Source organism: Rhinolophus sinicus, linkage group LG07 (assembly GCF_036562045.2).
Source record: "Rhinolophus sinicus isolate RSC01 linkage group LG07, ASM3656204v1, whole genome shotgun sequence".
NCBI classification, from domain to species: domain Eukaryota; kingdom Metazoa; phylum Chordata; class Mammalia; order Chiroptera; family Rhinolophidae; genus Rhinolophus; species Rhinolophus sinicus.
Window position 1 is genome coordinate 81,652,440 of NC_133757.1, and position 12,832 is coordinate 81,665,271.

General features: G+C 46.4%; 1 protein-coding gene across 12 annotated transcripts in view; it reads right to left on the reverse strand.

Moving 5' to 3' along the window:
* Positions 1–11,896, reverse strand: part of CACNA1A (calcium voltage-gated channel subunit alpha1 A) — a 286,036-nt gene extending 274,140 nt beyond the window's left edge. For 5 of the 12 annotated variants that reach the window (XM_019746095.2, XM_074338064.1, XM_019746094.2 and 2 more), the window contains exon 1: positions 11,671–11,888. The gene's annotated coding sequence lies outside the window, so the exon portion shown is untranslated. Of the gene's footprint in view, positions 1–11,670 lie in introns of all 12 variants that reach the window. The other 7 variants (XM_074338066.1, XM_074338067.1, XM_074338065.1 and 4 more) reach the window with 4 other exon arrangements.
* Positions 11,897–12,832: the final 936 nt, after the last annotated feature.

The window sequence follows — 12,832 nt, forward strand, 5'->3', positions numbered from 1 at the left end:
CGGTGGGTCAGGGGGCTGACCTGTGAAAAGGCAGCACCCTGAGCACAGCGCCGGGCCATGGAAAGTGCTTGGTCAACACTGGCTCTTGTGTTGATATTGCGTCCAGTGGGCGGAGCCTAGTGGCCATGGAGAGAGGGGACAGCTGCTCTAACAACACCATCGAGTGTGCTCTGCAGAGCCCTTGACATCAGTTGCACTGGAGCCCCAGCTGTCCTCTGTGTACACAGGAGAAACAAACAAATCTCCAGCCAACAGGCACTTCCCAGGCTGGTGTCCCTCCCTGGCACCTGCCGGGGCTTGTGACCAGATGTGCTGTTCCTTCTCTCTGTTTGCCCAACCACAGCACAAAGTACATGGCAAAGCATGTGGGGTTGTCTCCCCCTAGAAGCAGCTGGGTTCCATGAACAGAAGGTGCCAAAAAAAGACAATGCAGAAAAGCAAATACCAGAAAATAAATGGCATTAAGCCTGAGGCCACAGAAAGCCTTATTGTTATGCAACAAGAACAGAACTTTCCAGAAGCACCAGGTACAACTTGTATCCACCATTTTCCTAAATCCAAACTGAAGCCACACCTGAAATGGAGGCTGACCCCCCAACACCAAGCCTGGACCAGTCTGAGTTGTCATGGCAACTAGATGGCCCTGGAGGTACTCCTGATTAATACAGGCCAGTTCAGGAACTATGGAGAAGGAGCAGGGAGGGAGTGACCACAGGAAGTCAGGGGACCTTCTATGACCACCCCCCTCATGTGGACAGGGACACTCACACAGCTGTGCTTTCCCATCCACTGTGAAACAAGTGTTAATAGCAGGTAAAAGCTGCTTCATCTCGGGTAAAATTAGTAAAATATATAGCACTAAGCAAAAAAGTAGACGGAAAACATTCTCTAAAACTTTGCAGGCTCATCATACAGATTAGAAAGACGTGATGCTCTTAGGGAGAAGATGGGAACTCAAAAATGCCCATGAGGTCCTTCATCCAGGAAATAAAAAAAGGCCAGGAAGGGGCTAGCATGTAACCCTACAAGCTTTCAATTTACTCACTGGTGTTGGAGGATGTCTTTTTCACCGTCTGGGAGAAAAATTTTAAAACTAAAAATGGTGAGGTAGCTTTATTCCTGAGTGCATATAGCCACCAAAAGTTGTGTTCGTAAAGCTCTATAGTAGCTCAAAACAGGAAATAACCCAAAGGTCCATCAACAAGAAAGTGGAAAAATAAATTATGGTTCACCCATATAATGGAATGCTCAGCAATGAAAAAAGAATGTGCTATAGGCAATAACGTGGCTGTATCTCACAGACGCAATGCAGGACACACTGTGTAATTCCATTGATATGAAGTTCAAAAACAGGCAAAGTGAATCTATGGTGATAAGAGAATCTATTGGCCTTACAGAGTTTTGAAAATTAATTTGGGGAATGTAATCAATAATGTAAAGATTTTGTAGGGTATCTGATGGACACGTGTCCCATTTGGGAGACCACCTCAGGGATGATGTAGATGCCTGATCACTGCACTGTACACCTGAAGCTGAACAATAATGAATGCCAACCATAAATTTATATATATATGTATACATATATATATGTGTGTGTATATAGATATGTATTTATATGGTTACAGGAAGCAGAGTACAGCATTAGGAATAGAGACAGTGGAAATGTAATGGCTCTGTGCGATGCCAGAGGGATAGTGGATGGGGGGAGGGGGGTTCACACAGTGTGAGGGATATAAATGATAAACGTCTAAGTATTGCTTTGTCTTGTGCACCTGAAACTAATAAAATTAAAATTTAAAAAAAGAATCTATTGGCCTTGGGGCTGAGGGTTGTTGGCTGGGGTGGAACACAAGGGAGCCAGCTGATAGGATCGCCACATAAAGTACAGGACACCCTGTTGCATGGTATATACTTACACCAAAAGGCTATTCACTATTTATCTGAAATTCAAATGTAACCAGGTGTTATCTTTTTTTTTTTTTAGCTTAACCTGGCAACCCACGAGGGAAATGGAAAATCCTTGCCTCTTGACCTAAGTGATGGTGGGGACACAGTATATATACCTGTGTAATTTGAGCATTTTCCTGCATGTTTCTTACATCACAGCAAATATTTTTAAAGCCAAAATACTCATATTAAATTCACTGAAAGGGATTAGCTATGCCCTTCCTCCCTACACCCAAGTTTAGAGTTAAGAAAAGGGGACATAGGCCAGATGTCCCCACCCAACACCAGTCCTAGAGGAAGCGGGAAATCTATTCCCTCGTGTTGAAGATGAGACTGAAGTAGAGAGACGCAGTGGCTCACCCAAGGTCCCATAGCCCGGAGCGGAGCAGACAGGTCAAGGATCTGGACCCAGGTTCTTGGAGGCCCAATGCCTCTCTGCCGTCCAACCCAGAGTCTGGCAGGGAACATTTTTCTTGCCAGACTCACTTCTCCTGAAACATAGACAGTCTGCGGTAGGCAGGATTTTATCCCCCATAAACTGGCACTTGAGTGTATTACATTACATGGCAAGGGGACTATGCCACTGGAATTAGGTTACCCATTTTAAAACAGAAAGATTATCTTGGATTATCCCAGCTGGTTTTTGAGGTGAAAAAGCCAAAAGCCAAGGAATGCTGGCATTCTAGATGCTGAGACCACCTCCAGCTGACAGTCAGCAAGAAAACAGGACCCCAGTCCTAAAACAACATAAAACTGAATTCTGCAAACAGCCTGAGTGAACAAGAACACGGATTCTCCCCAGAGCCTCCAGAGACGCACACAGCCCACTAACACCTGATTGCAGCCCAGCCAAGACAATCAGACCTCCAACTTATGAAACCGAGGGGATAATAAATGACTGCTGTTGTGAAACCATTTGTTTTATGGTAATTTGATATGACAGCAATAGAAAAACAAATACACAATCACATACATGTAGAATAATTTTTTTACAAGCATGGAATTTGTGAGATTATATATGTATGTAAACACGTAAGTATATGTATGTATGTAGATATATATACACATAAAAGTCTTCAACACTTTTTGCACAGAATAATATATCTTAGGCAATATTCCACACCAGTTCCTATAGTATTTTGTAAAGACTTTGTAAAATTTATCTAGTCTGGACAGCTGGGTCTTTTTTTTTTTTAATTTATTGGGGTGACAATTGTTAGTAAAATTACATAGATTTCAGGTGTATAATTCTGTATTACATTATCTATAAGTCCCATTGTGTATTCACCACCCAGAGTCAGTTCTCCTTCCATCACCATATAGTTGATGCCCCTCACCCTCATCTCCCACCCCCACCCCCCAGCTGGGTCTTTTTTATTTGGGGCTATTCCCCAAAATGTTGCATCTACTATGTTATACATAGATTTCTGTGAAATGCTGCAAGTATTTCTATAGAATGAATTCCTAGATATAGCATTGCTATTTCAAAGAGTGTTCACATTTTAAAATTTGACAGATCCTGCTCCCAGAATCGAGGCTACACCCTGGTGAACAGACAGCGGCCATGGACTAAACTCCCAGGTCCTCTTGAATTGGTGTGGCCTTGTGACTCATTCTCACCCATGGATATGAGTGGAAATGACGAGTGTCACTCCCAGGTCAGAGTTTCAAGGAGAAGGTGTGTCCTCAAGACCGTTCCTCTCTCCTGTGATGGCTGGACAGGGAAGACACTAAAGGCCTAGTGTGTGGTAGAGCCACGAAATTATGAGAGGCTGGGTCCTTGAGGAGAGCCATCTGCAGGCCAGGAATACCCTCCCAGGGCTATGAGGAGGAATCAGAAACACACTTCTGTTGTGCTTAACCTTTCATCCAATTGGGGGCCTATTTGTTACAGCAGCCTTCCTGTCTTAGCTCGCGCTGCCATAACAAAATACCACAGGCTGAGTAGCTTTAACTATAGACGTTTAACTACTCACAGTTCTAGAAGCTGGAAGTCTGACACCAGGGTGCCAATATGGTCAGTTCCTGGTGAGACAGTCTTCCTGGCTTGCAGACAGCCGCCTTCTAACTATGTTGTCACATGGAGGAAAAAGAGAGAGACTAAGGCCTCTGGTGTTTCTTCTTCTAAGGGCACTAATCCCATCATGGGGACCTAACCTCATGACCTCATCTAATCCTGATGACTTCCCATCTCCAAACACCATCGTATTGGTGGTTTGGGCTTCACCATACAAACATGGGGGACATGATTCAGTCCATAGCAATCCTCTAATACACAACTTGATGGAAGCAACACTGGTTTCATTTAATGAGTGTTTTTCTTGTGTTTTGAAAGCTTAGCATTCAAGGGGAACATACGCAGAAGCCGAGTCCTGTTGAGAACACCAAACTGTTCATTAGAAAGATCTAAAACATAGTATTTCCCCATAAAATCATTTCCTCTCACCTCCTCTCTCTTGTTCTCTCTCGGCCTTTATTCTTTCTTCCCCTTGTTGTTGACCTTCTCCTGGGCAGTTTCATTCCTTCCTGTCTTGTTCTGTGTGCTAAGATCTCAGTCAACAAAACATCTTAATCTAGCCCTGGACAAAACAAGGGTTGCTAAGACCCCTGGAAATGGTATCCTTTCCTGAATTCTAGGCTGAAGGGTGTGAAACTCAGCAGATTGCGGATTCGAACAGCCACGGTAAAGATAATGTAAATGTCATTTTAAACCAGCCTTCAAATGCATCCATCACCTTCCGGATGATGTTTTATTTGGCTGATAGTGAAAGTGACTTCCTGGCCCTGAACAAACAATCTCCAGAGCAGGTAACCAGGTCTAGGGTGAGTGTTAAGGCTCCGCCTGGAAGTAAAAGCTTATAACAGGGAGCAATAAAAGCTAAAATCAGTAAGTGGGACCACATCAAATTAAAATGCTTCTGTACAGCAAAGGGAACCATCAGCAAAGTGAAGAGGCAACCTACAGAATGGGAGAAAATACTTGCAAATCATATATCAGACAAGGGGTTAGTATCCAAGATATATAAAGAACTCATACAACTCAAGAGCAAAAAATAAAATAAATAAATAGCAAAAAATAAAATAAAAACCAAACCATCAGAGGAACTGAATAGACTTTTTTCCAAAGATATCCAAATGGCCAACAGGTACATGAAAAGGTGCTCAACATCACTAACCATCAGGGAAATGCAAATATAAACCACAATGAGCTATCACCTCACACCTGTTGGAATGGGTATTATCAAAAAGATAAGAGATTATGAGTGCTGGCGAGGATGTGGAAAAAAGTGACATTGTGCACTGTTGGTGGGAGTATAAATTGATAACATAGAAACAACCGAAATGTCCACTGATGGATGAATGGATAAACAAAATGTGTATCCACATATGGAATATCATTTGGCCTTAAAAAGGAAGGAAATTCTCACACCTGCTACAACACCGATGAACCTTGAGGACATGATGCTGAGTGAAATAAGCCAGACACAAAAGGACAAATACTGTGTGATCCCACTTATATGAAATCCCTAAAGAAGTCAAACTCATAGAAACATAAAGTAGATGGTGGGTGCCAGGGGCTGGGAAAGGAGCGCAATGGGGAGTGAGTGTTTAATAGGGACAGTTTCAGTTCTATGAGATGACAGAGCTCTGGAGATGGATGGTGGTGATGGCTGCACAACAGTGTGAATGTACTTAATGCACTGAAAAACTGTGAAAAGGGTAAATTTTATGTTATGTATATTTTAACAATATGAAAAAATGCGTAAAAAACAAACCTCTGTTAAGAAACATCCACCCATCTTCTTTTCTAAGTGTGTTTTCCAGGACCCATCAGCTCCCAGTCAAGTAGTTGTTTCAATCTAGTTGTGGAGGGCGCAGCTCACAGTGGCCCATGTGGGGATCGAACCAGCAACCTTGTTGTTAAGAGCACCGTGCTCTAATCAACTGAGCTAACCGGTGGCCCCATACACCCTTCTCTTTGCAGGTACTTAAATATTCACCATAGCACGCATTTCAGCTTTCTTGCCTCACAGCATCAGACACCCACTTATTGAGGGCACCAAGAAGTAGATACAGCATATAGATATAGACACATACAATCCACCTTTCATGGGAATTCAGACCACAGCCCGAAGCAGCCCCATCTCAGACAGTGTGGACTCACCCCACACCCCCACCTTGGCACAGAGAAGCTAAGTACAAGGTGAAATGAAAAATAAAGCCAGGGCCAGCAAGATCTCTCAATGCTTAGGGCAAGTTTCAGAATTGCCCCATATCCGTGAGAACAGAGCTAAATAAAACGGCAGGCAGATGGCAAAGGCTGAGACCGGCACGCCAGCATAGCCCTGAGTACGGCTGCAAAGATCCATCCCCTGGTGACAAGAAACCATGTCACAGCTGGTCTTGCTTTTCACTGCTTTCTCCCTCACTGACCGATCACAGCACAGTGAGACACCAGGATAAACAGATGGCCTGGGGTCTCTGGATGGCTTTTACAGGCGGTCCCAGGACACTGACCAGGATTCAAGAAGGACAGAGGCTGGGAGACCCCTGGAGTGCACGTGTTTGGGCAGGATCCATGGGAGCCACTGAATCTCAAGCTGAATTCCTTCTCCCGAGTTCAGCTCATGGCTCCATTATCCTCCCCATCATTCACTCATTCATTCATTCATTCATTCATTTATCCAGCAGTATTTAATGAGTACCTACTGTGTGCCAGGCAGTGCTTTAGACATGGTTTAGATCAGGACAAAGACCCCTGCCATCATAGAGAAGACATTCTAGTAGGGAGATGGACAAGAAACAAGATAAACAGTTAAAATATGCAGAATGTCACATGGAGAAAAGAAAACAGGAGAGGGGAAGACGAAAGGGCAAGTGGACTGTCATTTAGAGAAGGTGGCCAGAAAAAGCCCTAGTGAGAAAGAAACACTGGAGTAAAGAACTGCAGGAGGTAAGGGAGGAACTATGAGGGTGTCTGGGGGAAGAGCGTTCCAAGCAGAGGGAACAGCCCATGCAAAGGCCCTGGGGCAGGAGTATGCTTGGTGTGTTCAAGGAACAGCAAGGAGGCCTGTGTGGCTGGAGCAGAGTAAAAGAGGGGATAAATAGGAAGAGGTGATGACAGGGAGGTGATAGGGACAGCAGGGCCTTGTGGGCCTGGGGGAGGATTTTGGCTTTTGCTCTGAGTGAGGTGGGAGCTATGGAAGGTTCTAAGGAGAGCAGGGATGTGACCTGACACAGGTGTTCACAGGCACCCTCTGGTGGTCAAAGTTGCAAGACACCCAAAATGCAATGGAATTGCTCACCCCAACCATTGTGGAGTTCCACCTCTCCCTCCTTCACCCCATATTCTACACATCATAAGGGCTGCTCATCTTACCTAGCACTTCCTCTCCCACTTGCCCTGGTTCAGGCCCTCATTTGCTCCGATGGACTGTAACCTTTCATCCTTCCCTGAGTCTGTCCTCCCTCCAATTCGTCATAGACTATCAGATCACCCATTGGCCAACCCTAAAGGACTCCCTACTTCAATCCTGAACACACCCCTGACTTCCACACTTCTTTGCCTCCATCCTGAATGCCCTTCCATCTCCCCATCCCAAAATCCAACTCAAAAGATGTTTCTGCTATGAATCATTCAAGAGAATTCTGCCAGTGTCTATACCTTTCGCCACCCACACATGCACATGGCTCCCTGCCTGCAGCACCTGCTGCTCCCTGCATGGGGCTCATTCCGGCAGGTGGCAGGAGCAAGCGACAAGCCAGAGACGCTGGGGAGTTAATAACCTTGGAAGATCCCTCAGCCAATAGCTGATGAGAGTTAATTGAGAACCGCTCCCAACTTAGCAGGCAGCCTGTTTAGGCTCAGATGCTGCCACCTCCTGCTGTGTGACCTTGAGCAAGTCACTTTACCTCTCTGGGCTGCAGTTGCCTCATCTGTAAAATGGGGATGATAAGAGCGTGTACTTCATAGAGTTGCTGTGAGGATGAAATAATTTCATTCTATGTAACATGGTGGGATCAGTGTCCCACGCATGGTAAGCCCTAAATTCATGTTTGCCTCTGTTATGATTGTGACTCCCATTATGATTCCATTCTCTGCTGAATCCCCAAGCCCAGTACAGGGCCTGTCTGACAGGAAGGATGCATAAATAATTGTTAACAGGTAGATCAATGATTCCTCTTGTCCAGGCTGGGCAATATTGCAGCCGGACCAATGTTCCAGACATTCAGCCCCATTTATCATTCCCTCTTTTCTCTCTCTCTTAAACTCACTTGATTCCATCAGCTATGGAAGGTTAAAGGAAAAATGACAGACTGCCAGGAAAAAAATTTAACTTCTCCCGGGGGAGAGTGTTCCTCTAATATTACTCTCTTAAATGAAACCATTACATACCTGCTCACTCTGATGTCCTCAGCAGGTGTGGGTAAGTAGTTGTGCCTACATCCTACATCTTTGAACGTTTTTTCCCCTCAATACATATTTTTGACTTCTCAGTATTTAGTACTGGTAGGAGTTTCAGTATCTCCCTCATTCATTCTGCCCCTTCAGCCAGACAGTGGCTGTGTGTGGTAGCAACATTTTAATATATGAAGACATTAATTCATTATGATGACAATTATCAGTGCTGACATACTTTGTTCATTCAACAAATATTTATTGAATACAGAATGTGTGCCACTGTGATTAAATTGTCGCACATCTTGGGATCTGAAAACTCTCATGAAATGGTCTAGAAACTGCCTCCCCTTGGGGCTGAAAGTTTTAGGGATGGTTTTTGCTGGAGACAAATAACTGGATACCAAAAGTGAGCACCACTTTAGACAAAAGTGAGCAGCCCTGGCACCCAGTCCTGAAAAATGTTTGGCAACTAAGAACGCCCACACTTGTTCCTGGTCACTAAGAATTAACGTGGGAATTAAGTCTGTAATATTGTTCTGTTACTCATAACTGACCTGCATGATTTAGAGGAAGAGTGGGTGGGACATAGGGAAGAAGGAAAGGACGGAAATGTGAACTACAGAAGAAATCAGAAGGGAAAGAAGCCAGACACAAAGGCCACCCATTGTACAGTTCCATGTGTGAAACATGGAGAATAGGGAATCCATAGAGACAGAAAGCAGATTGGTTGTTGCCAGGGGCTGGGGGTGGGGAAATGAGGAGCGACTGCTTATGGGGAGGGGCCTCCTTTTGGGATTATGGAAATGTTCTGGAACTAGACAGTGGTGGCGGTTACATAACTTTGTGAAAGTACTAAGTGCCATTGAATTGTTCACTTTAAAATGGTTAAAATAGTGTGTATTTTACAATTAAAAAAGGAAAGAAAAACTGGACATACACACTCACTCTGGAGAGTAATTTAAAAGTAGCCAATAGATTGCAGGTCTAATATCCTTTTCCTTTCTTTCAAAACTCAGTGTAATTGTATCCAGTGACGTTTTTAATGGTGTATTTTTTTAAAAGAACAAACAGAAAAGAATTTAAAAAGTCAATGAATTTTAAAAGAAAAACTTAGCTTGTCAAAAAAAAAGTAGTCAAGATTTAGTGAGCTCGTACTATACGCTCAGCATTATACATCACCTGGCCAGGCCTCCCAGGAACCCCACCACAGGGGAGTCATGGTTGGACTGGTTGTCAGCCAGGAACACGAGGGCCCAGTGACACCCTACCTTCACCCCCTTCCAGGTTCTTCTTAGTCTCTGACGAGCACACAGCTGGCCCAAGATAGTGTTCAGATGCAGATTCTAACTCAGCAGGGCTAGGTGGCACCTTAGACTTCATTCCCAGAAGGTCCCAGCTGGCCCACGGCCTGCACTTGGAGGGGAAGGTCTGGGAATCCTGATGAGTGGCCCTTTCCCCTTGGCTAAGTCAGCCTTGCCTCCTCCATCAGACAGGCTTGGCCTTGCCAGAGGTGGTAGGAGATGCCAAGGGCCCTTGTCTGTCTGTCACTGTGAAGACAGCAGGGTTGAAAGATCCTGGAATAGAATCTCCCTCACTTGCCCTCTGCCACCAAGGGCCCTCTGGTCCTGTATGTTAACATTTCAAAAAGAATAAAATAAATAAGTAAAACCCCATGCCGACCATCTCATGTCCCAGAGCTGCACATGGCATTACTTTACAGGTCATTTGCCCAGTAATTTGTTCAATGTCAAATCCACCCTTTGCCTCCTGAACATTGGTCCTGATCTTCTGCTTACTTTTGGGGGTGATGGGTAGTATTGAATTAAACCCATCTTAACTAGATGGACAATGGCATTTGCCCCCTAGAGTGACATCTGTATGCGTCTCTGCAAATTCCTGTATTGTGAAGGAAAACAGAATATCCACGGAAAAAACTCAGCTACTAAGACGTATGGAGTTGGGAACCTTCCTGCAGCCTGGGCTTGGGGTGTTGATGGGACTAGAGGCCACTTGGGATGTGAGGGGCCAGCATCAGTCACAGACACTGAGACCTCCACCCCGTCCCGCCCCCACAAGGGACCTAAGACTGTCCCCGAAAGAGTGCGCGTGGGAAATGACAAGGCTGCCCTGAAGTCGTGGACTTTGAACAGAAAACTCAGACCCAGTTGGATAGCTAGCAGAGGCCCCCACCCACGCCACCACAACGCATATTCGCTGGGAGGGAGGGGTACAGGTATGAGCTTCCCTCTTGTGGGTTCAGCAACAGAGAAGGCAGCACCGGGAAGATGCCCTGTCCTCCTGTTTACATTCTATTCTGGTTCCTTGTCCCTGCTCAGTCTCTCGGGACCCCCCAAAGCAGGCCTCCAGGAGAAGGCAGGGGAGCCCAGGCGGAAGCCTTCCCCCTGTGCCCGCACGGTTCCCGCAGCATGTGCTCTGGGAAGCTGTCAGCCGCAGAGCCAGAGAGAAGGAGAGGGATCCTGCCTCCAGTCTTTCTCTTTCCTGAGAAACAAAAGCCACCCCGAGAGTCAACTCTGTCCAAAATAAAAGCAAAAGGGGGGCGGGGGGGGGGGCTAGAGGAGTGTGGAGTACTGTCGCTGTTTTGCATGGGGCGCAAGGGAGGGGAGAATATTAAATAGTAAACTGAGCAAGCAGTTTCCTAAGACGATGTCATTCTTCTCACCAGCCTAACCCCAATCTGCCACCTCCCTTGTTCCAGCACATTCACGCTGCGTTGAGCGCAGAAGACAAGGCCCGGCACGCGGGGTGTCAGGAACTTTTGTTTCAGGGACCCCCAAAGCCAGACATGGTGAGGGAAGGGGAGGCGCGCAGGCCTCCACGCCCTGTCACTTGTCCAGCCTGCCTGCATCTCGAAGCCGAAAGAGACTTGAGTGAAAGGGTGGGGAGGACATAAAAAAGTAAAATTTGACTTAGGTCAGGCACTCTAGTCACGGGGGAAAGGTCCCCGGTCCAGGGCAGTTGGCAAAGACATCAAGTCTACAGGGAGCGGAGGGCAGTGGGAAGCAAATGGAAATTTAAGAAAGAAAGTAGTATAAGCTGGAAGTGAGGGGTCTGCCCCTCCCCCACCACCCGCCAAGAGAAACTATTCAGAAAGAGGAAGGGGGTTTTAAGACAGAAACAAGTGAAATCCAGAAATCAACTGCCCACGTCCCACAGAAAAGCCATTCATAGGAAGGGGGTGAGGGAGACCCTGTATTCCTACCTTTGCACACAGAGGTAATATTACAGCAAGGAAATAGAGACTGAACCCCCTGCAGGACCCAGATCCCAGCATCCCACCTCTGGAAGCCCGGCTCACTCACCGGTATAACATGGGCTCCCGTGGTGTGGTTAGTGCGCCGCGCAGCGGGTCCTCCACGTGTCCTGAGGGTCCCCCCTTGTCAGCACCCAGGGGGCCAAGACGGCTGAAGCCCACGCATCCATTGCCTGCCCAATGCAAAGCAGAAGGGAGCCCCGAGAGAGGAGAGAGAAGGGGGATGGCAGGAGCAGCCGTGTTCTGAGCTAAGGGCTCCCCACAAAGGCAGGCGCCAATCGGGGCTGCTGTGCCAGCTGTGGGGGGGGGGGGGGACGGCGTGGGGGAGGATTCCCTGATGCCGGGAGGCGGGAGGGAAGGATTGTCGGCTCAAAAGCTCCTGATCACCTCCAGCAACGTGCTACAGGGGCACCTGGCCAGGAGAGACAAATCCAGCCAAGGGCACGACCTTCCCATTGCTCGGGAGGGATCAATTTCTCCTCTTCTCTAAGCCCCTTAACACTGCCTCACAACCTCCCAGCACAGGGCAGCACTCTCGGCTTTGGAAAGATGCTGTTACTCTCCACTCCACTTCCTTTCAGACTGGGTTCTCTATGGGAGCAGAGGAAAAGTGATAACACGTGGGCTCTCCCTCCTCCACCTAGGGGGTCTGCGGAAGGGGCGTGTAGAACAGGAGTGAGGCAGCGTGAAATGCAGTCACGCTCGTCATTTAACCACCTCCCCTCCGCCAGATCGCAACCTAAATTATTGATGCTCTGACAAAAACAATCATTAAGGGACAGCTGCTAACCCCCTCCCTGAGTCTTTTCTATTCATTCTAGAAACAGCTTCCCTTCACCCTTCTCCCCGGAGTCTTTCAATGCAAAAAGGCAATTGATAGCGCTTAGGTTTGTTTGCCACACCTGTAGTTTTTGTATTGGAGCAAGGGAGCGACCCAAGTTTCTTTTTAAAGGGGCCTCCTTTTAAAGATGAGGGCTGTTCTTTTTCCTGTAAGTGGCATCTAGGGCAGAGAGAGTCCCCATATTTTTCCCAAGGTGAAGGAGACAAAGTAAGGGGAATCCACCTCACTGGGGAAAGCAGCATTGTTTTTGTTTTGAGGTGTTGTTGTTTGTGTTTTGTTTTTTTTTGCTGTGATATAACTGACATACAACAACGTTGTATTAGTTTCAGCTGTACAACATACTATGTATTAATATATATTGCGAAATGAT